This window comes from Argiope bruennichi, chromosome 9, assembly GCF_947563725.1.
Source record: "Argiope bruennichi chromosome 9, qqArgBrue1.1, whole genome shotgun sequence".
NCBI classification, from domain to species: domain Eukaryota; kingdom Metazoa; phylum Arthropoda; class Arachnida; order Araneae; family Araneidae; genus Argiope; species Argiope bruennichi.
Genome location: NC_079159.1, coordinates 107870932 through 107895528, shown reverse-complemented (window position 1 = coordinate 107895528; position 24597 = coordinate 107870932). Strand labels below are relative to the sequence as shown.

Sequence of the window (24597 nt, the reverse complement as noted above, 5' to 3'; positions counted from 1 at the left end):
GAAATGTCATAACAATTCAATATGTATTTATAAATGTGTGTTATAAATGCGTATTGCTAACAAATGTAAAAAAATGAAAATTATTTGAACTTTTGAATGAAAAATAAATTTCCATGGCAAAAAGGTAAAAGTGGAGTAGTGAGGATGCCCAGACGAGCAGGAATATTTATCACCGCCTTCATGAAAAACTGCCCAAAATCATCTATGCGTGAAGAAATGACCTTCGCCATAAATTTATTCTGATACTTTGAGGAGACTTTCGCACAGGCTCTCATATTTCTTGCTCCTAAAGTATCGCACTTATAAATTTCCCAAAAATTAAAAAAAAAAATTCCAAGAATATCTGAAATATTTTTACAGATAATCTGTGGAAAAGTCTTCTAGATTTATATTATAGCAATAATTTCTTTTCTTTTGTTTGCAATTTTCAAACACTTTAATTGTTGCTCTCTCTCTCTCTCTCTCTCTATATATATATATATATATATATATATATATATATATATATATATATATATATATATTACTTTCTCGTAAACGTAGTATAGAAACACTATAGTAATCATACAAAAAAAAATTTTTTTTAATAAATCTCCTCATTTCAATAAGTTCGAAAAACCTTTTTTTGGAAAATGTCTGTCAGTCTTCTTGTCTGCCTCTCTGTGACTAAGATAATATAGAAAGCTTTGGGCTGGACGGTTGAAATTTGGTATATGGTCTTTACACCAAATTTATAGATTTCTCTCAAATTCCGTGAAAAATCCGTTCCAAGAAAGTCTCTCTGTCCTTCCGCTCTAATATAAGTTAACGCTATAAAAACTAAATGGCAAGAGCTGGATAAATGAAATTTGGTACACCTACTTAACATCTCTACTGTATGCACCAATCAAATTTTGAGCCAAATTTAATAAAGGGTTACCCTCAGGAACATATAAACGCGTGAACACAAAAACGTAATGACTAAAATATATCAAATGTGGTGTATCATTTTGTGACTACAAGTTTTGTTCCGTGTTAAGTTTTTGCTTCAATCGGTTGGGAAAAACGCGTTTAAAAGATAAATTCATTTTTCGAATACAATTAACCGCATGGTTAGGAGAATTGCCAAAAAAATTCCCCAGTAACCCAGGATATATTAAATAAAAATTCTAAATTCACGACAATGGTTGATATTTCATAAGTATTGAACGCCAATGCCAAGCAAAGTGTTCACTGAGATATCACTTTTATTAGAGAATATGCGAGAAAGTTTTAGGAAAACCACTCCCGCTAATTATGTAGAAGAAAAAATGTGAAGTAAAATTTTGGCATCAATTTCTTCTAAATGACTGTCATTTAACTTTGTAGTGATCAAAATATTTATAAAAAAATATTATAAAAAAGGGGAACAATTGCTTCAAAAGTTCACTTAGAGGAAATAATCACTTGATAAAATACTTGTAGAAGAAAAAGAAATTACTTTGAATTTGAAATGTATCACTTTGTTGCAAATGTTAGAAGCAATTGAAACAATTTAAAGTAACAATTATCAATTAAAATGTATCAGTATTTATAAAATTGTATTAATTTCTTCTATCGATTGATGGGGAAGAATCGGAATTACTGATCTATTTAAATGTCGATGCTTTATTTATCCATGTTCTCAACAAAATAATCGTTTTTACTAATAATAAATTATGTAACTAGTACGATAATGGTGTAAACTGATGCAAATTAGAAGAGCCTTTTCCTATTTTCTTTATCGAAACCCTTCTAAATGGAATAATGTAAAGTTTAAAAATTCTTCCATGAATAGTCTTTTGGAATACTGTTTTTTGTATTGCCTGTGGTTTTTTAGCAACTTTTGAAGAATTATATATTGAATTAATTGTTAACTATATTGGTAAATTAACTAGAAAACAATTTGCTTTTAATCATTGAGTTGTTTTGATATCTACATCTGTTGTCGTTTTGTGGCGGATTTAGACAATTTCTGCCCCAGACCATGCGCATTATTAGATTCCTCTCTTAATTACTGTTGAATTTAATATTACATTTCAACGCATTTTAATTTTAAAATTATTTTGATCTCATTTTTTTATTTTACTAAATTTACAAATATATATAAATTTATATTTAATTTTTCATACGCATACCAAGAAAAAAAGTCAAAAATAATTAAACTATCAAAAATTAACAATTATTAATTCCTAATGGTTTTGCTAACTTTAAAATAAAAGCATTTAATAGTGACTGATGGATTGTAATGATATGATAAATATCAAATGAATTTAATATTAGAAATTATTTTTTTAAATATATGACAATTGCTATCTAATATAAGAAGTAAAATAATTAATATTTCAATCAATATATTTATTATACATTAACAATAATTCTTTAATTTAATTGCTAATAATTTTAATAACACAATGCAAAAATAAATTATGATCCTAATATTTTATAATTCGCATAATCTGTATTTTTTACATGTTTACTTATTTGAAAAATGGACTAATAGCACATTTAGTCGACTTAACTGAGCTTCTCTTTCATGCTCAGAAGCTTTGGAAAGATGCCAAATTCAGAAATCCTCCATTGGTTTTCATATTGACATATGAGATATTTATAAATTTCAAGTAATTTTTTGTCTCCACTTAAAACATCTTTGAATGATTTAATACTTTTTATAATAAAATAAAAATATTCATATTTCGATTTTCTCATGAAACTGGTTTTTAAAACTTAATGAACTTGACTTCAGTAATATATACTCCAATCAACGATTAATTTTATCATTTTTAAAAACTGAATTCAGACATTTTAGCTATTTATATTTTATCTTTATCAGTTTTATAAAAAAAATTGTGAAAAAAAAATGTTTTATAAAATAGTTCAAGATATTGAAGAAAGATAGTTTGGAAACTCTAATTCTGAACTTTCTCATTTTAATTAACTTTCTCATTATTTATGAATTTTCAAATTTCTTAAAAAAAATTTCTAAAACTCTTTGCTTCACCAAATAAAAAAAGGCACTAAATAAATACCTATTCATTTGTAATTAAATATATCATAATTAATAAAATTAAATACATCATCTATATCAAAATTATTTGAATAATGTCAAAAATGATAATAATACAAATATGAAGCACTATCCAATATAATTTATTGTCATTTTACAATGGAATTCAATCGGTCTTTTATGAATCATGCTGTGACCAACAAACCAATTTGATTTTAGAATCCATTATGAATCTCACAATAGATGAAGAGTATAACTTGATATTATAGTATTAGACAATCTGCAATTAGATGATACATGAAGTGACGCATGTGGCTTCGCATAAATTTATTTCGTTTATATATTTGAGATTGTTATTGGCGTAGCAAAAGTAAGTGGCGCCCAGGGCATAGTAAATTTTCTACCCTCTCATTATCATTGGTTTAGAAAGGATAAATAGTACTCGTGAAATGCAGTTATTTTTTCACCCCTTAGTCCATTTAGCTTTAAAAAATTGGTTTAAGCATGCTATTACTTCACGGCACTGCCACGCATTCACTCGGATGGCATTTCACTTTATGGACTTGATTAATTTTTGAGATATGTGATTTGCATGATAAAAGTAATCGTAATGTTTACAAATTAGATTTTATTTTTCGAAACATGAGACATTTTTCCGAATATCAGCGAATTCGAAGTTTTATGTGCCAGATAGGGAAAAAAAAAAAAAAAATCAACGATTTTATATTTTTCAGTCTTTATCATCTTTTATATCTTTGAATATGGAACACATATGAAAAGAAAGAAAAAAAAATTAACGAATAAATACACCACCACCAGGAAACAGACAGCATGTAAGTTAAATATAAAAAAAAAATAATAGATAAAATATTGCTCACTAGTCTACTGAACATGGAAGGGTGGGTAGCACAAAAGATCTCACAGCCCTATTTACTTAAAAATATAATCAAAAGAGCAGGAGTGAATACTCAGAAAGGAGCGAAAAAGAAAATTAAAAAAAAAATCAAAACTCCAACAACAATAAATCCCAATCCGTCAGGTCAGCTTTAAACTCTCCCCGCTTTTCATTGAGCGAATGAGCGGCGCATGCGTAAAGGGTGCGCTGCGCGGTGATCCGATTTGTGTCTGGAAGCAAAAGATTTCTCGTCTGCAGGCAGCCGCCATTGCCAGATGTTCGGCTGGGCAGCTAGCTGTAGATATTCGAAAGGGCAAAAACGCAAACAGAGGTGGTGTCTGCTACAGCATTATCGGCTGCTACTCATCCAGTAATCGTCTGCAGTTGAAGGAAGTTCATCTTCAGGATGCTAGCGCATAGGATCAAGAAATGAAAAGGTGAGTAGTTTCGCTCCTTTTTATCTCATGCATGGATATGCATTTTATTTTTTAGGGAAAAGGGTGATAATGAATAGGCAAGGAAAAAGTTCAATAGAGAGTCTATCAGCTGTTTGGGGTTGCCGTTAGTGTAAATAATTAGCAGGTGTTGTCGGTGATACTTGGGAGATAGTGGGATGGATGGGAAATTTTTGTTGTGTTTGACACGTGAAAGTCTCGTGTGTATAAAGTAATCTCAGGCTTCTCAAAAATGTAGCAACAACTTGGAATTCAAGCAAAAACTTAACTTTACGAAATGTTTGAGATGTTGCCTTAATATACGTGACATGTAATAATAAAAAGAAAACTCTTTTTTTTATATATATATCTGAACAAAATAATGTCGCAATATTTATCATTCTTATATGAATTTCATCAAATACTTTAATAAATTTTCAAAAAGGACGAAACTTAGTTCCAAGTTAATATTGATCTTAGTTATTTTAGAATATTTTTTTTTTTAAATTTTAAAATAGTTATTGATATATTTAAAGAAAACATTGCATGTACTTGTGCGGATTGAGGGTAATTAAAGTGTTAAAAAACTTGCATAACTTAGATTTTCAAAATGCAGCAATTAATCCCAGATAATTTAATTGATAAAGTTTTAATTTCTTTGAGGAAATTAGAAATTAAAATAGGAAAACGAAATTTATTTGTTTATTCCCATGAATAAATAAATGAATGATAGATTTTTTTTTTCTTGAAGTTGATGTATTTTTAGCAAAGCAAAGTTTTTTTGATTCGTCTCTAAACAATTTCAAAACTTAAAATATTAAATAAAAATAAATATATGGTATATAAACGGGCTTTGATTATGTTTACTATAAAACATATGATTATTTTTATTTTTGTTTCTGAAATTGTAATGTTATAAAGTTTATAAAACAATTTCTAATTCTTTTGAATTTTATGAAAATTTTTCAATATAATTATATTTTTCACCTGATTTCAATTTATTTTCAAAGATTATACATTTAAATTATAACCACTACTTATAAATAGATTTCAATAAAAAATTGTCGAAATAAGCGCATAACGAAATTAATATATCTTAAGTTTCACGAAAGTATGTTTGAATAAGTTTCAGAAGTTATGGATTTGCAGATAAAAAGACATACGACACTGAAAGTTTATCTTATTTATTGAATTATTTGAAATAATTTTTAATATTATAATCACCTATAACTTTTTTGATTTTTTAAACGTTAATATATTTAAATAAATATATCGGCATGTGAAAGCATAATTGCTTTATTTTGTTTTCAACATCATATTACAGTAAATAATTTTACTGTGCGCTATTCATATCATAATTTTTCATGCATCGTAACTAATCAAAGATATTTTTCATGCAGATTAAATTTTTCCGTCATATTGCTTTGATGATTTTATGTGTGTAAGTTTATGTTAATAAGTTTTTAATGCTACTCGATCTGTATTGATAAAGGAATGATTTTCATAATGGTTTAGAAGGCGAAGTGAAATGTTTGTTCATCAAAAAATTAATTATTAAATAATTTCCTAAATCTTTACTTATCAATCATCTGCCTTTTAGCGAATTAAAAATCATCTGCTTGTAAAAAGTAGCAGTAACCAAATATTTTATTCGGTCCGAAAATGAAAAATTTTTCTTCTTGTGAAAAAGTCATCAACTAATGTGTTTAGTATTTTTATTCCTAAAGCATATTCCTACTTATTCATTTATATGTATCTTACATAAGTCGATTCCTTTTTTGCTTATATTAAAGAAAAAAATTATCAAAATATTGTGTTTCTTTGAATAATCATGAAAAAAATGTAATGCAAATTATTGAAGTTCCTAAGTAGTTTGACATTTTTTCTATCCAATAAAATATTATGCTTCTTATTTTTTCTATCACTTTTTATTAAATACATGGTATTTATATTTTTATTTCTATGTATTTATCATCAAAATATGTTCTTAAAATAATAAGCATCAGAAATCTTTTCTTATTCATATGCATTGAATTTTTATTTGCGACTCAATCAAATCAGTAAGACTGAAATAGATATTTCATAGCTAAGCATTCATTAAGTAGTTATTGGAATTCATTTTATTTTTAAAGAAATGTTTAATATTGTAGATTAGTTTGATTTTTTTTTTGTGGATAGGCAAAGCATAGAAATTTTTGAAAATATTTTTTTTTTCTTTAACAACAAAATTTTAAAAGTTTTATAATTATAAAAACCAGAATAATAATAAACATAATATAATTATAAAAATAAAATTATAAATAATAATGAAACGAGGAATCCCGTCGTTCAGTTTCAGAGTAAATATGTCGATATGTTTTAAGAAATTTTTATAAATATTAGAGCATAATTATGGTACCTAGTCAACGATTCTATAACATGTTAATCCGAAATCCGAACAATTTTGGCTTTTCTTTATAAGCAATAAAAAATATATTGGATATATTTCTGTATAAATGCTTCGAATTTCAAAGTATATGAAAAGTTATTGCTTAATTTTATTCAATATTTTCTTAAGGTTTACGTACACATTTGAAATTTCGAAAATCGTCCAAAATATCGAATATTTTTTTTATTGCCTCAAAATGTTCTATGATCCTTTAGCTTTCAAACGATCCCAAAATGTTGTCAATATTCGGAATATTTCTCGAGTTATAATTATTTTTATTTAGGTACTTTCACTAAAAACTCTAGTTTCGTTTTTTTTTTTTTTTTTTTTTTTTTTTTTTTAACTCATTTTATGAAGAATGATATTTTTCCACTGTGTTGCTTCATTCTAACTATCATAACTCAACAAGAATTTAACAAAATACAATTATTTATAGATCAAAATAATCTGTATGAAATGGTGGATGTTTTGTGCCTCAATCAAAATTATATTTATAGAAATAAATTTTTAATAGCTATTTAAAAGTTAAAATTACGGAAAAAAATCTCGCTTTTTCTATTCATCATTGATGAAAAAATTGTTAAAAAACTATATATTTTTATAACTTGATTGAGGCAGACAACATGAAGACTAATTAGAATTTAAGATATCATGTTAAAAAAATATGCTAATTAGCTCATTAAATATTATTTAATTAATGAATAATTAGTGCAATATGGTTTTTTCTCACTGAAACGAGTTTAAATATATATTAATGATCTACTGTGAAAAAACTGGATTTTTAAAGTTAAAAAAAAATCTTCTAGTGTGTACGTACATCTTAAACACTTTTTTTTCTTATTCTTTAAAATAATAATTCCTTTGATTTAAATAATCTGTTTTAGACAATTATTTGTGGTTAAAGTGGAGGACATTTTAGACCAGGACGGACAAAATATTCCCAACTTTATCTTGAAGCCAAAGAGTGCGAAATGACAGAGGTGTCCACTAAACTTTCTCGCATACTTTCTAATGAAAGTATTATCAACCATTCTTCGCCAAAAAATTGTTGAGTTTGGTAAAGTAGAGAACGTCTTCATAGAATTGGCGTACAGCAGTTACAAAATGTGAGGTTTTGGCATTAATTTAGAATTTATACTGAAACTGTTGTGTCATTCTCGGAGAGTTTTTAGGGTATTAATCTCTGGCATTTGGTTAATAGTATCCGAAAATCGAATTTGTGTTTTAGTTACGTTTATTTCCTAAGCCAACATTTGGCGAAGAACTGCAATTGCAATCACAAAATCACATACCGAATTTGATATATTTAGGTCATTACATTTTTGTGTTGTCAAGTTTACTTGCTTCTAAGAGTAAAGTCCGACTGACGGTCAACCCCATGTTGGATTGGGCTTAAAATTTGTTAGGTATCTAAATATGTGCTAAATCTGTGTAGCGAAATTTATCGATCTAGCTCTTTATGCTTTTTAATCATTATTTTCACTTATACTCGAACAACCGGGCAGACAGATTTCCTCTGAACAGATTATGTTCAAACGTTGACAAAAATCTACGCAGGCAACATTGAATTGTCCATATGGAAGCATGATGACTCGAAGTAAAGTTTTGCCCATTAAAGAGGCCAACATTGGACCTTTTTAATTGTAATTGCGAAGGCAAATTTTATGGGCACATGAACCTTTCGAAGTGAAAAGAGACTTCTGATGATATTATAGGCATAATGTGACATGAAAATTTCTTCCGCTGTCTGATTTCATTGTAATACTTAGTTAAAATGGCATGCAGATGGATTTGTTTTATAATCAGACGTGTTCCATTGCATAATTATGGAAAATCCAGATTTCTAAACAGAGTTAAAGCGAATCCATATTTCAGCATTAGTTGATGCAGTGGAATATCAGGTGGTTCTAGTGAATTCAAGAATTTAACCAAATAATCGACGGCTTTCTTCTGATCTGTGTTTTGCCTGCATCTTGAGTTTGCTTACAGAATCAATTCAATTTATGCTGGTCTTGTAGTTAATTGAGATAAACTTATTTGTGTGTGAAGTTCCACAATAAAAATTTTTTTCGTACGCTCCAATTTCACATTCTTTTCAATATTTCTTTATTTCCGAAAATCAACTAATGATATCAGCAGAACCTTTTACCATAAAAATGTACAACAGCGGGATTTATACGATATAAAAGTGCGAGTACATATATATAAACGTTTTTTTATTGTCTAGTCACCTCTATTCTAGTCACCGTTAGTCACCAATGTCGTTATTTGTCAACGTTATTAGTCTTTTTATTTTAAGGGAGATTTACCAAGTGATTGTTTTTTTCAGGAGGGGGGGGGGGTATCAAAAATGTTGAATAAGATTATTTATTTAATGGATCAGCATATATAAGACGGGACCACTGAAGGATTTCACAATCACACTTTTGTGTGACTATTAAAATTAATGTTAACTTGATACAGCAGTAAATATGGAGATATTTCCAATAAATATAGATGTGTATAAAAAAGAATAAATAATTATCACAGAAGTAACATCAAATTCAAAGCAAATCGAATAAACAATTATCGCGGAAATAAAAATCAAATTCAAAGCAAATTATTGCAAATTCAATCAACGATAAAAAAAACTCAGAGCACCTTGATTGAGATAACGGCGGTTTTGATTGATTGGCAATCATTGCAGGGAAAAATACTTTCATATCCAATATCCTTCCAATATTTTTACTTTTTAAAAATTAAAATGAAATATGAGTTGAATCAAGCAATTTTTAAAATCGTGAAGTGTTAAATTTCTACAATTAATTAATATTTTAAATACTAATTATTTTTAAAAATGACAAAAAATTAAATTAAACCTTTCTATTGTGAATAAGAAAGCATATAAAGCAATGTTATTAATGTTATCAGAGTATTATCATTAAATAGGAATTTAAGGTTAAAAATAAGTGTTATTTTTCTACTAATACATGAATATATTTTCTATATTCTATATGAATATATATTCTACTAATCTACTAATATATTTATGATTTTTCATTTAGATAAAACTGTAAACACATTTTATATTGCATGCTGTAACATAAACGTTATATATAACATTTTATGTTACGAATAAGATATATTTTTTTTTGAAAGTAAAGCAAAAAAATGTTAACCTTACAAAATATGAGACGAAGATTTTAATCTTAATTTCACGTGCTTCAAATACGTTGCCTGAATTGCGCATGTACGATAGCAACTGATTACTAAAAAAATAATTATTTAATCAATTGCCATAAAATCTTCACTACTATTTCTTTATGTTTCCCAGTATTTAAGAACAAAATTTGAAGAAAATTGTTTTGATTTTTAAAGCTTTCTTTGTAAAAAAAAATCTTTTTCACGTTTTTTCATTTGGACACAAGTAATCCTTCCACTCACTCAACCGTCTCAATATTTAAATATACTTATTTGAAATCTATGCATAAAGAGTTTTAGAAAGAACTACGAGATCTCGACATTTAACTTTTTTTATTCCCAAAATGTATTTAAAATACCAGTTAATCATTAAAATAATGCTGTACTTGGGAAAATAAATTTTGGCTCCGCTATTTCTAGTCATCTTTAAGCAAATATGCCATTATCTAGAAATATTTATATTTTTTTTCCAGCCAAGCAGCAAACATAAGATTTGAATCTAATAATAAAAAATAATGGGAAATATGCTTCCATTATACCCATATTCATTATGAAATCAATTTAATAGTTCCTTCGCTTATAAATAAACTTCACAAATGGGAAAAAGTGAAAAAAAAATGAAAACGATTATAAACTTTAATTCCATATGTATTCAATCGATTGTCTGTCTAATGGAAATACCATTACAAATATATCCCCTAAAGATGCTAAGAAAAGAACATTACTATACGAAGAAAAAACGTTTTTATAATATTCCCAAAGTCTTTTAACGTTTTGAGTCGTTAAGTGTTTATGATCAAACGTGAAAATAACTAAAAAATAAATAAATAAAAACTATTTTCAGAAAGCATTAGTTACGAATTCCATTAAATAAATGCAGTTTTTACTTTCATAGCTGCCTCAATTTTATTGAATTTTATTCCGAATATCTCCATTAAATTCATTTTTCTCTTCTTGCGATAGATATATTTTCCATCATGCGTGAAATATTTTTCCATGAGCTGGAGAATAATCTTTAATTTAGCTTCTGTTTTGCTGAATATTCAGACATAATTTCAAGCTTATCTTTATCATATTTATATATCACTGATATTCTGCGAATACATGAATAATACATCAATCGAATTTAAAAGCAGAGCAAATAGCAAATAGCAGTATATTATTTGAACCCGTATTTTGATTCTACCCTAAAAATATCTAGATAGGACATACCTTCAATATTTTGATTTTAACTTTTAGGGAAAAATCAGAATATATCTAGAATTGTTCATGTTTCTTTTTGTGCTCTAAATAGAAGGCCAAAATTGAAAATTTTCAGTACGAAACTGAAGTATAGTAACCAAATAAACTCACGACATTATAGACAGCTTAATTTATTTTTATCAGCTCTTCAACTGAGAATTTATTTAAATCCCTAAGATTATATTTCATGTTATTTTCGTCTATATAGGGATAGAAAGGAATCAAAGACATTTAAATGCCTGATCAGTTTTTTAAAAACTTAATTGCTGTTTTCTATTAAATTCAGATTTAAATATTTAAAATTAATTACAAAGATGGACTTACCTGACATCGAAATTTCTGTACTAGGATTTAATATTCAGTCTTTTGATTGAGGCCACGGTGGCAAGTTCTCGGCTCATAAACCATAGGGTCTCAAGTTCAAGACCTTATTCCACCGAAGAACCGACGTGTAAGGGGATCTGTTGCATTTAAATCCGTCAGGGTCAAACGTTCTACCGATGGTGTAGTGTGGAGAGGGAGTGCTAGCTCAGGTGTCGTCCTCGTCATATGACCGCGGTTCAAAATTGCGAGGTCCTTCCCAAAATAGCCCCAGTGTTGCTTTAAAAAGGGGCGTTAATATAACTAAATTAAACTGATAATTTTTTGTTTGAGGACGAACCTCCTATATATGGGCTATGATCACAGGAAGTGAAAGACTTCAAGACGTAACTTTTGCAAAGCTCACATGCAAGGTGGAATTTCAGTAAAATATTTTCGAAATCCCACCAGTTCTCAATTTTGATCCTTCATATAGAAATTGAGAAATTACAACATTGCTAAATACTCATTGTAGCGGATTCATTAGTTCGAGTCAGAAACATTTTTCATGTATGATGATTTCACGAAACATACGCCATAGTTGTTCAGATACAATGAAATTATTGCCGTCTAAGATATTATACACCCCAGTAGCAGGCATATATTATACATTATTATATGCTACTATAAAATATTTAGAATATTTTCAAATATTGTTGAATATATGCTAATATAATATCGATATAATAATACTGTGGTATGCTAATATAATAATACTGTGCACTATTTTTTGTTATCTGGGCAATTCAGTTGTAATCTCTTATTGATACGCATGTAATCTGTATTTGTTTGTTCTTTTCAATGCGTTCTATGTTGAATTTTTCATAGGGAATCAGAATTAATATTTCCATTTGGACCGTTTTATCTAACTGTAAAGGAAGTATTATCAAAGTCATATGAACATTTCCGAATTAAGATTGGTTATTGTTGACTTCATTTATTGTTGTTGACCTGAAGTACGAAACCTATCATGTACTCAAAATTGATACGAAATAAGAGTATTAAGTGTACAAAATGGAGACAAAATAAAAGTACCAGGTACACAAAACTAGTACAGAATAAGAGAACCAGATACCCAAAACAGACATAGAATAAAAGCAGTCATATAAAATTGGTATTTGATAAGAAAATCAGGCACTATATATAATATTAGTTTGGTGTCTTATTGATAATATTCTTGACCTATTTTGTTTCTGATTGGGTGATAATATCTGATAAAAAGGCATTAGGTCGATATAGCCTACTTCACCGATACTACAGACTTATGTTTTCTTTTTAACTAAATTATTTCTTTCTACCCATTACTGCCCTAATTTCATGTACTGATGCCCATGAGACAGAATAATCCCACTTTAACTATACAAAATCCCTATATTAACTATATAATAAAAAAAAAACTTTCGTTTTCTCCTTTCATCTACCCATCAATCAGTGTCAAAATGAAGGCCATTGCACATTGCGAGTGAAACCAAAACCGAAAAAGCAAAATCCAATATGGAATCATATTCGTATCAGCTTCAGCTACTAGTTGGACTGAGATTGGTACTAATAATAATATCCAACCTGATATCATTCGAGATGTATCAGATACAACTGATACTGAAATTCGATATCTAGAGAGTAAGTACCCTGTTTAATTCAGACAAAAAAGGAATGGGCTACCGGCTGTATCAGGTGCCAAAATATCAAGTGCAATCAAATATAAGTATCAGTTTGGATCTGATATAGAAAAATTGTTACCAATCCAATTCTAATAGATTTCATTTTCGTGAGATACATTACGATAATTTTAAGATAAAAATTTTTAAGACTAATAGAAGAATGCAGTGATTATATTTTCTTATTTAAAACTAGAATTCTTTAGCTTTGTAAATGAGTTCGATGACAACTCAAGACAAAGGTTAAAAAACGAGACAATTCCCGTTTAATACGGGATTGCATTGATTTGTACATTTCCCTGCCTTAGAGTAGAAGGAATTCGGGCTCAAGAAGTAACTGAAAGATCTTATTGCTGTTCTTTCAGTTAGCTTAGTTCTTATCTCACCACTAAAATGGAAGTCAGCTTCCGGTAATGTGATTGATTTTCACTTCCTTGTTAGCTATAGAAATAGTGTGAAGTAGAGTTGCCCACTGACGATGGTGGGATATGCCTCCTCCGGGTGAGGTTACACCGTGGCTGGTGATAAACCTTAGGACTCAAACGTAGTTCCCGTCTAATACTGATGCTGTGTACTGATTTTCGATAGTTTAATATAACTTTAACTTTAAATGGTGTGGAGAAACTGTTCAATATATTCTTCTTTAGCTTGGTACAAATAAAATCTGATGTTGACCCTCAAACACCTTGTTTTTAGTGTAAACGTGAAATCGGAAATTATGAGATATAGATTGGGCAATGATAATGATAAAAGCAAAATGTCATGTTTGTCAAAATTTGAAATATTTCTTATCATCTAGTTTCAAATAAGTAGGATAATGGATATATTTAAATTAAACAGATCTAACCTATTTTTTACGTCTGGTCGTATTAGTGATGGTTTCAATGAAATTCCAAGATCCCCATTTGGAGATCTCAGAATTTTACGTACACCACTCGGGGCCAAAAATATATTTGGTGCAATTTATTTTCATTTTATATATATGAGTCAATATTCTGTATAGCAGAAATTGAGTATTCCGTTCTTCGTTTCTTTATAACGAGTGAACTAATTTGAAATTTGACTGTAAGTTAAACAGAACAGTGTCATTTTTGAAGCATTATATTTTAGATGCGGTTTTTATATTATTATGCATAAATATGTAATTTAGAGGTTATAGTAACGATATATTAGTTATTCAAATTACTACTTGCTAATTGCTTTTGTTTTTTATTGAAATAATTTGATTGAATATTTTATAAAGTTATCCTTTTTCAAAAATATTAAATATTTTCAAAACGAATCATCATTTGAATATAATTACACCATTACACAACTTTCAGTGCATATATAAAATTTATCCGGACAAAAAAATGCAAAAAAAAAAGAAGTTAAGAAAGTTGGCAGTTAAAGGGTTGATATCATTTTGTCTGAGTGTGGATAATCAAATGCAAAAGAAAAACTGAAATTCATATCAGTGATTTTAAAATGAAATCTGGCATTTCAAATATCATGTTATTCGAATGTAAACTGTATTTATTTTACTGCCTTTGTCCTATTTTTACAATTAAAAACTGATACCCTTCTCAAGACGGGTCAAATAACTTAAATTCAGAACCATCTCTAGTCGAAGTTTTAACACTAGGGTATTTTTTCCCCTTCTAGTACATGTAACATTAGTGGTTACTTGAAATATTATTGGTATTTGAGATGTACAAAGAGGTACAAATTTAAAACATTCAAAATGAATGCAAACGGATACTTTTTTTTAAACATTTTGTTTCAATATTTGTTATTCAGATGCGCAAATATTTTTTGGCTTTTTTAAATAATATACTGTAATTCAAGTAGCAAATTAGTTTTGAGAAATTCCATTTTACTGAAACATCGTGAATTTCAAAATATATAAATTACGCAATTTTTTTGCTACAAAGGAAATATAAATATTAGTATAGGGTGTTCATTAATTATTGTCGGGGTTTCCGTACCTCATAACTTTCAAATAAAAAATATTACACAAAAACCGATTACGTATTCGTAAATTACAACTCAAAGAATTTTACGTGGCAACAATGCGATCTTAGCGCATTTGCAGTCTGGGTAATTATGACGTAATAAATAAAAATGGCGACCGTGCAAGAAATAGATGTGTGTATTGTGGTTTTTCGAAACTAATTGAGTCCTAACTACTCAACGTCGCTTCAGGACCACGTACAAGAAAGATCCTCCTTCGGATAATTCTATCAGACGCTGGTTAACACAATTTCAGGAAACTGGTAGCGTTCTACACCGAAAGGGAGCGGGAAGACCGAGCACATACGATGATATGGAACGTTCTCCATAACCGCCTTCAACTGAATGCCTACAAAGTGCAAATTGTGCAAGCTTTACATTTTAGTATCATTAATAAAATTCTTTGAGTTGTAATTTACGAATATGTAATCGGTTTTTGCGTAATATTTTTTATTCGAAAGTTATGAAGTACGGAAACCCCGACAATAATTAATGAACACCATATATATTCTGGACAAAGTGATGCATCTTTTAGCCCCTTTCAACAAATCAAATTTATAAAAAAAGAAAATGCATGACACCTTTGCAATTTGAATTTGACTTTGGGTTTGCAATGAATGACTACAAACAGCGATATATTAGAAATTGGCTGCATGGAAACAGACTCAGCCATTGCATTATTAGTAACTATAACAATCAGCCACTTCTGAATTGCTGGGCACAATTTAAAGATATTTCTTTTTTATCTGTGCCATTATCGAATGCGTACATCCCAAGTTGTTTTAATGTAAAGCAATTCAGTGAGGTTTTATTTAAAGTTTAAGTTAACTAATTTATTTGCATGTGAATAAACCTAACCATGAATAGATAATACTATGCTGATTCATTATATTATATCTTCATGGATAGAACGCTGGTGTGGTGTGGAGAGGGGGTGCCAGCTCAGGTGTCGTCCTCGTCATCTGACCGTGGTTCAAAATTACGAGGTCCGTCCCAAAATAGCCTTAGTGTTGCTTCAAACGGGACGTTAATATAACCAAACCAAACCTTCATGGATAGAAGGGAAGGTTATCGCTAATATTTTCTTTCGACATTTATTTTATTTTGATTCGGCATTGCATTTTTCTCCTGTTTTTGAATCCCTATTTGTTCTCAATCCAATTTTAATTATTAGTTTTGGTATGAGTCTTCCTAAGCTCTATAAATAGAGAAGATAACATGTCAAGAGAGCAAAGCTTTTGTTATTAATATACAAGATTTTGTATATAAATTCGGGCAAACTATTCACAACAAGTAATATAAAAAAAAATAATATAATTCCTACTTAGGTCAACAAAATTTTCTTTATTTTAGTTACTTTTTATTAAATAATTATCAAAAAAAATTATTAAGTATCAAAAAATTTCATATTAAATTGAAAGCATCATTTAATAGAACCTATCGATTATTCTTTTATTGTAACCATAAAATTTCTAAAACTTTGGAAAGTACAAAAAAAAAAAAAAAAAAAAAAAAAAACACCTACTTTGAGAAACTTACAATTTATTTCCAAAAGTACTTTGGTATTATCCCGTTGACCTGTCAACACTCGCGAAAATGCGCCAATCCTTTGGCGCCATCATAATGATAAGTAATTTGTGGCTATTGGCGCAAATCTATTTTTTGGCGATAATATCGGGTTTGGTGCAAATGGTCGACGGAATCAATTAAATTTAATTAATGAATTAGTATTTGAATAAAAACTGTATTAACATCAAGTGTCATCCACTACAAGTTTAAAAAAAATGTATTTGAACTTGAGTGGATGAATAATAAAAAGTTTTTTTTATTAACGATTGAAAATTTGTACAAGATACATAAATAAATATATATATATATATATAGGGAGAGTGTGATCTAATAGTAGGAATTGAACAAAAGACAAAGAAAGATTGATAAACGGAAGATGAAATTCATAATAAATGATAGGAAAACACTTGGTTATGATGTAATAAAATAATTATGATAAGATAAAATAATATAAATTTTGTTGTAATTGATTTGATTATAATAAGATAACATCAGAGGGGCAGTGGATTTCTTTCCATGTTTAAAAAATTATTCCAAAAGTAACCGAAAGATGGCGTTCATACATCATACTGAGACTATGCAAATCGGACAAACACAAACAGACATTGGAACAAATGAAAATAGCACGACACTGTGAATTAATTATTAAATAAAAGTTGTTCGACATGATCATAATCAAAAGTTACAGAATAAGTGACGCGCTTCAGTAAGTCATTTGTAGCTTAGTGTAGCATGTGAGTTTCATTGGCATCTTTTCTTTTTCATCAAAGAGGTGAAGTGCTCCAGTTTCACCGAGACTTTAAGTAGACTTCACAATCAAAAATATGCCGTGGTCATATCTGGTGCATAGTGAGGGCCATTTAAACTTACAACATCGGCTTATCGTAAGATCTTCAGGAAAGGACCCGTCTGGAACATCTTGACTCACCGTTTGAAATGGGGAGGGGCATCATCCTGCATGAAAGTGACAACAGGTAGCGCAGACCTTTCTTGCTATGTAGACACAACACGGTCAAGCAAAAACATAACCTGCATGAAATTTTGCAACCTATGAAACGGACCCAAAGACAAATAAATCATTGCTTTTCATTCAAATTTTAAATGATCTTCTTTTCCTTTTGATTTATCTGATCTTCTTGTATTCACTGATCATATTTAATGGAAGTTTCCTGCATTCACCCAATAGTCTTAAAACGGAATCGCTTAATTCGAATGGTATGTTAATTATAAGTAAACTGTATTTATTTATTTATTTCATAATTCCTAGCCGCAGAATTAATACCAAATACTCATTTGGCAGATGCGTTTCAGGAATAACGTATGATATAAGGATTTATCTACACATAATTACAATGTGCCTCCATCCGAGAGCATTGGAAATGGCGAACGTTGAATCTATCATTTCGATTTAGCGACGCCACGCTGTTTCCGAATAATCCCCCTCCAGCCACAAGCTCGGAATTATAATATTAATTATGTCCTTCAAATTTTGCGAGATGATTTATTCTGTTGTATAATTAGTTTAAACCATAGGATGGGACTTATGCAATGAATAATACATACGAGATCAGTGCTATTTGTTAAACAATGTTGCCAATATGCACATGAAATACAACTATTTCAAGCTGGAGTCCACTTTTTTTTTCTTTTTATTGCCATTTTTTTCAGTATCGGTAATTTGTTCTTTATGACTTAATGGTTTAGTCACAAACAAAGCTATACCTTTTTCTCAGAACCAAAGTCAGAATGGTAAAAGGCTAGAACATCTGTTAATGGAAGATTTATTAAATAATGCTGGGGAAAATATATAAAATTACGAGAAAAGAAACAAATCCGAAAGGATTTAGAGCAATGATTCGGATTACTGTATCAGGATACCTTAATATGCATGATACGACCTTTTGAGAATGTTCTGACATTAGTCTTATTAGGGGAAGGGAACATACTGCTTTTAACTTAGTGGTAAAACGATTCGAGTTAGTATTTTGGACTTCGTACTGCCGATTTATTACAACCAAAAATTGATGTAAATCTACAATTCTAGCGTTAAGATCACGTATCAAATTTCATTTATTTATTATTTTTGCTTTTCAAATATTATCTTCACACTAGCATGAATGGATTATCCGTTCTCATGTTTACTCCAGAATTTGATGATGATCTTGCAATAAAACCATTCACCAAGTTTCATTTATCTGATTCGATGCATTTTTGAATTACTGTGTTCACAGTTACACATACTGATAGACCCCCCTCCCCACTTCCCCGAGAAGTATTTTGTTCATGATTTGAGAGAATTCTAATGCCTTGCTATAAAGATTGAGTACCAAATGTATCCATTTCACGATATTGCCATCATATTGACCAGCAAAGAGATATGATTCCAAGAAGATTTCGGATTCTAGATGTTTAAAGTAGTTAGGTTAATTAAATTCTTGAGATTAATTTTTCTAACGGTTTAAAAAAACACTCTCTACGAATTGTGTATTTCACAAAATAAGAAAACCAGAAATAAATAAAAAAGGCTATAAATATCCATAATATATGTATCTTGAACTAAATTCATTTTCACTGACATCAGTCATATCTACACACTACTAAACATTTTCAAGACAAATTTTGTTAAAATTGTTGTCAAATGTTTACGTATATATTTAATATTAATTAAGTAGCTTAAATTACTGATAATATTTAAAAATGTAATATCATTAGAAATGGAATTTTGAGTTTTCTATGGTTTCTGAGAGTATGGTTTCAAATTTCTTTGATAACAATTCATTACATTAAATTTCCGCTCATTTATATGAAAAATCTGAGAGGAATTTTATATTTAATGGCTTGTTATTCTTCGCAATAAAAAAGGTACTTGCAAGAAAATCTTTCATTTCTTTGATTCTTGAATGCTATTTTATGCATAATTTTTATTCCTTATTCAAAAGATGTAAAGAAATCTATTTCGTATACTAATAAATCTAATTAATTAGCAAATTAATTTTTTTATCTTTAATGATTTATAAAACGTACATCAAATACCGAGTAGAAAAAATATTTTGTACTTGAAATATTTCGCAAAATAGTAACTGCGTGTTCTTTACCGTGATGCTACTACCAATAAGAGAGAGATCATTTGTCTAAAGTATATAGATTATTGTGAACTTATTTTAATATTCAGTGCGTGGGTGGTTAGACGATATAGCATTTTGTCCATTTAAATAATCCTGAATACAATCCGAATATATTTTAAAATATTTTACACTAAGATTATTTATAAAGGAGATGTGAATTTTGAAACACAACTAATTTTTGGAGATAAAATCCAAGTGTATATCCACTGTCCGTTTCAGAATCCGGAGACTACCACTTTTCGAAGATACCACCTCGCTCTTGGGTGAGAAATGAATGCATTCCTGGAGTTTTTTAGTCTCTGATCTTTAGTTACACTCCATTAGGTTCTTTATTGTTCTGTTTTTTTTTTGCTTATGTGTGAGTGTCGTATTGTTTTATGATAGTACTATTTATCGTAATTCAAAATTGTGCATAGATTGCTTATATGGCTAGTTTAAGTGATAGAAAATTGTCAGACTAACACAAAAGTATTTAACGTAATATCATTAAAAGTGACTAAGATTATCTACCGTTGTTAATATCAAAAGGCTATAAAGAATTTTATGACAAATAGAAAAAAAAAAATGTTTTAAACTAAAAAAAAAAAAAAAAAATGTAAAATGTAAATATTTTATTTAAGAACTGAAGTTTTCCATTTATTCATCATAATTCAACCTTTAGAATCCTCATGGTATATAAAAGTTGATCTAAAATATTTTACAGTGAATTAGTATCTTTTTCCAAGACTAGGTGCTTCCACTTTTCCCGCCTTCTAAGTTGGAGTAAAATCCGAATTCACCTTATTGCTAAACGAAAACACCTTCTCTTTTCATCTTTCCTCTCATCCTATTTTGCCTAAATAAACACATCCTAGCGCATGCGCAAATACCCGAAGTGCTATAGAATTCGAGAATGAATATTTAGTTAGATTTATTGTATCTTAAGATGGCGGAAGGATACACTCAAGTAATTCAAATCCACATATATTCGCAGTTCATCATTCTTTTTAGACCTCTGGTTAGAAGTGCTGGAAAAGCGAATTGCTGTTTGTAGCTTCATAAAATTCATTCCACTTTGCGAATACAATAAATTTCCGCCTAGAATACCTAAGTTCTAAAAAAGAAACAACCTGAACTGTATTTAGATTGGTTGACGTGATCGTATTTACAAATACAAGTTTATTAACTGGGAATTTTTGAAATATCGTAAGAAAGTTATATGATACATTCGAGATAAAGGCAAAGAGTGTGTATTTTTCAATTTTATTAACATGTATAAATTGTCGAGTTTCGACGCATAATTCATTATAATAAGTCAATTTTGACCAATAAATTTATGTAGATCTGGTTTTCGACTAGATCATAGATTATCAATTTTGACCCAAAAATTATTGAATTCCATGGAATTATTTATATAATTATTATATTATGTCGACCATATCGTTGATTTAATGGAAAATATAAATATTTAATATGTAGGCGTAGGATATATAAATAACAAACAATACACTTTCTATATTTTGCTTTTATTACTATTTTTTTAAATTTAAGTTGAAGAATTCAAGTTGAAGAAATTTTCATATAAACATTAGAAACCTTTAAAGAGAGGATTGAAAAATGTGATTTTCCGCATTTGTTAGTTTGCACCTTTATGTTTTAATATACCATTCAAGGGTTGTTTGAACATTTGGAGCTACTGCGAAACAGTAACTTTCAGTTGTCACTCGCTAAAGATTATTTCCCTCATAAATTTCTTTTTGCTGAGATGTCGCAATGCTAAAAGTCATTGTGCTTTAACGCAGCTGCTATAACATGACAAATGTCGATAGAATAACTCCGCAAAGTGTAGAAATGTCACATTCGTGATATTTCACTCATTTTTATTGGCTTGTGGAATGACAGTGGATAATTCGGATAGTAGTATTAAGACATGATATAAAATATGCTCGCGCTCTAACCAGATGGTGTTATGAATTTTGATGAGAAACGAAATATATGTATTTTTATAGAGAATCGTTGAATAGGAAATATTTTACTGACAGTTGCATAGATTTGTATAAGTTTCTACATAATCGGCGCCATATTGAAATAGTAATCCTTATTCCGGAGCGTTTTTCATCATTGAATGAAAAGATGATTAGATAAGTTACTTATCGAGTGGTATAATAAAAGATATATAAGTTTTAATTTATTTTTCTTTTATGATTCGTTAATATGAATCAAATGAAATCTTATAATAAATATATTTTAATATTCATTATTAAGTGGAATCATTGATATAAAATCAAAATTTAATTCTATGAATCTATTATCAGTTAATTAACTTCTGACAAAATATGCATAGTGTACTAGAGCATCGAGAGCACAGAATATTCAATATTTCAGAAACAAGGAACATGAAAAAGTGAATTGCTGTTAACAAGCATGAAGCAAGGCAGATTAAAACTTTAAGAAAAAGCACATCAGATAAAGTATTATGTGTTTAGAATATTTTCTTATAAAATATTCATCGTTTAAGTAATGTGACAAAACATTTTGCATATTTAACATAAATGTTTATCCCATAATCTTAAATTATAAAACTTGTCACATAAATAACAGCCTAAACATCACCTTTCCCTCCTAATCCCTAAAAAGAAATTTACTTCGTATGAAAACCTTTACATTCGAACAAACCGCTTAAAGTCTACAAAATGTCTTTAAGACTTTCTTTTAGACGACGTGATTCCTAATTGCTGTGAGGGTCCAATTAAAGTTTAGTTGTTACTGATCCTTTGAGAAAAGAAAGAAAAAAAAAGAATTCAAGTAAAGAAACGTCCCCAGAAAAGTTTCTTGTAAATGAGAAAAACTTAGTAATCGAATTCAGGACAAGAGTTTTTATTTGGATGGTATTTTTTTTCTTTATGAATTATGCATAAATATGTAAAATGATAATTAATATTATTTTAAGAAGTGCTTATCATTTCCAAATTAGATCTCATGGGGGAATTATGAACTCCTAATTTATATACAATGAAATCCTAATTTTTACACGAAACAAGTCATATCAATCTCTATAAAAATGCAACAAAATACAGTAATGTGCTACTAGGAAAATAAATTTTCACTTAATAAAATTGCATGGGATTATAAAAATGTAATAAAAAGTGTAAAATATCATTCCCAATCAATTTTTTTATGAATTTAATATGATTTTATAAGTATACTATATATGATAATAATACTTAAAAAAATATCCTAAATTACTGATACTAGTGTCCAATTTATTATTGAAATGAACTGCGTAAAATGAATTTTACCATCTTAAAGAAGGTTAGGTGAGTATAACAATAATTTTAACCCTTAACCACTTATTACAAAATTATTTTTCTACTTAAGTTATGTGATCACGTTCGGTATAAATTTTTTGAAAAACGCACTAAAATTGTTATATTTTTAGAATTTTTTTTTTTTTTTTTTTGCATAAAAACATTGAAAAAAGAAACATCTTTGAAGAAAAAATGTACCGCTTAAGTTGCAAGAATTTAAAAAAAAAAGAAGGAAAGTCCTTTTTTGGCTAAATAGAAATATACAGCAAAAAATCTTCCAGTTTAGTGAATTATCAAATGATTTTCTTAAAATTTTGCAGATAGCTTACAATTATTTAAATTATTAAAATTATGATTTAGTTCATGAACTAAAAAATAATTCATTCTTTAAACAACGGATTTCAAGTGATAAATAACTAGATTTTTTTTTAATCTTTTCATATTTCGAAGTATTTAAAGAACTATAAAATATTTCCAAATGAATTGTTTACTTATTCAATAATTCAAAAACTACATAACATATTGAGAAGTTGCTAGATCACATTTGAACAAAGAATATGCATTGGATTTTAATTTGAGGATTTTTTTGTAAGAAAATGGTATAAAAGATTCGAATCTGAAAGAAAAAAAAAAACGTATGTAAAGATATAAATTAGCATTAAAACAAATGCAAATATAAAAATCAATGTAATTCCCTAAAGAACAGACTTATAAATAAAATTCAAACGGCTTTATAAAGAAACTTGCTCAAACATTAAATATATTATATGATTTTTTTTTTTTATAATTTCGCAAAACATCTACTTTTCAACGTAGTCACCTACATTAATAAATGAGGGCCAGGATAGCCTGGTTGGAAGGGTGTTGGATTCGCGTCACTTAGTTTGCGAGTTCAAACTCCACCAGCCGAAGATTCTCCGTGTGTGGTTGTAGCTGGCGCATAAATATGTCATGGTCACAAAGCCCTCCATGTCGAGAGTAATACCACTGGAGGTACTGGATCAGGGGTGGTCGTTCTATGATTCAGGTCTAAATTGCCATCTGTGGACGAGTGAATGAAGTCCGCCCATAGAAAAGGTTGTGACGTGTGTTAGCTAAGTCGTACACTTGGCTTTAGATGGCGCTACTGGAAAACAAGAGACGCACCCTTGGTTTAAAATCGCTGACTTCTAAAGTCAGTGGGCTTGTCTTTGACAAGTTAAACAACGACGTTATCGTTAATTTAGTTCATACAAACTATTTCCCTAAATTCGCATATTCTTAATTTTGGAGAAAGCTTAGACCGAATGTAATAAATTTATTTTCCTCTATTTAAGTGCTAGTCGGCTGTAGCGGCCTGCTGGTTCACCGGGAATATTGTTTAAATTTAATTTGAAATGAATCTCAAGATATTACTACTTGTTCATTATTTCGAAAAAAATGT

General features: G+C 28.8%; 1 protein-coding gene across 1 annotated transcript in view; it reads left to right on the top strand.

The window, feature by feature from the left end:
• The first annotated feature begins 4166 nt into the window (after window positions 1-4166).
• The window catches only part of LOC129985219 (uncharacterized), a 228290-nt gene continuing 207859 nt past the window's right edge, over window positions 4167-24597 (top strand). Inside the window, exon 1 of the mRNA XM_056095158.1 lies at window positions 4167-4336. The gene's annotated coding sequence lies outside the window, so the exon portion shown is untranslated. The remainder of the gene's footprint in view (window positions 4337-24597) is intronic.